Consider the following 1,250-nt stretch of genomic DNA (forward strand, 5'->3'; position numbering starts at 1 on the left):
GTTCTAGATGTAGCAACCATAGCTGTTTTTTTTTTTCTTTTTTTTTAAGGGATGCCTTTTCAATAATGGCTTACCACCTGAAAGTGTAAGTGTTCCAAGAAAAAGTTGAATTCAGGAGCTTTAAAATTCCTCTCAAGCTAGGCATGATAGCAAGAGAGATGTTTCTTAAAAGAACTAAAAAAATCAGGAGTCAAATAGTTCTTTGCAAACCTATGGCTCTGAAATAGAAAGGAGGAGGTCAGGATAATTTCAGTGTGTATATAGCTGTCATTGACGTGGGTGGAAACTATGGGCGAGCAATAGAGAGAAATAAGTCCCTTCGGCTGGAATCCCTGAGCTTTGACAGATTTATGTTAAGAATTTTTGTTCTTGCAGGGACCAAAAACCATCTGCTGGTTATTAGTGAAGTGAAAACCCCTGCAACTACCAATACTCATCGTGAAGTACCTGTATAGATTATAGTGGAAGGCAGAAAAGAGGTGAGAAAACGGAAACACAAAAGATCAATGTGGTAGTTATTCCATTGAAGAAAAATGCCTTCAGGGTTGGCCTGGGAGGTTATATTATGAGAAGGGCATGGCAGCCCTCTACTTCCTTATTATTTTTGTACTGTGTTTGAAGACGGGTGCAGTGCCCCAAGGAAGGAAAAGAGAGGATGACAGATATGAAGTCATTGTATCCATTAATCTTGCTACAGAAATGTTCCCTTTTAAGAGCAAACCATGTTTCATTACAGTGTCAATAATTCTTGTAAGGATCTTTGATGGGTCAAACTGGAAGAACTTAATTATTAGACCAAAAGGAACACTCACTCACTTGAGCTGTGATCACTGACTAATGTTGTTTTATTTCAAGAGGAGTGTAGGTATAGTATGGATGGATTATTTTCTTTAAATAAGAACGTGTTTTAAAAAAACCCTGAAAAACCAAAAAAACTTGGAAGCTTTAACAAAAAAGTTCTGTTGCATTTAAAGATGACTGATTGGTAATATAAGAAGGCTTTGTCTATATGTGAAAATCCAAGTGTGCCACTTCGTTATGGGTTTGATGATGTCCATATTGAATATGTATGAGCTTGGAGGAAATTCTTAACAAACAATACAGAAAATAATAAGAAAACTGATAACAACATCTGAGTCTTTTTATATAATGCTTGTCACCAGTAGATTTCGAAGCATGTAATGAAGGAGAAATATTCCATTATCGCTACTTCACAGATGGGAAAACTAAAACACAGAGGCATTTAAGTG

General features: G+C 36.2%; 1 long non-coding RNA gene across 4 annotated transcripts in view; it reads left to right on the plus strand.

Annotated features, from left to right (window-relative positions):
* The window catches only part of LOC109290606, a 13,335-nt gene extending 12,215 nt beyond the window's left edge, over positions 1 to 1,120 (plus strand). For all 4 annotated transcript variants that reach the window (XR_002095622.1, XR_002095623.1, XR_002095621.1 and 1 more), the window contains exons 5-6: positions 376 to 438; positions 737 to 1,120. This is a non-coding gene — a long non-coding RNA (uncharacterized LOC109290606). The remainder of the gene's footprint in view (positions 1 to 375; positions 439 to 736) is intronic.
* Positions 1,121 to 1,250: the final 130 nt, after the last annotated feature.

This window comes from Gavialis gangeticus, unplaced genomic scaffold, assembly GCF_001723915.1.
Source record: "Gavialis gangeticus isolate Ggan-Ray unplaced genomic scaffold, GavGan_comp1, whole genome shotgun sequence".
NCBI lineage: Eukaryota > Metazoa > Chordata > Crocodylia > Gavialidae > Gavialis > Gavialis gangeticus.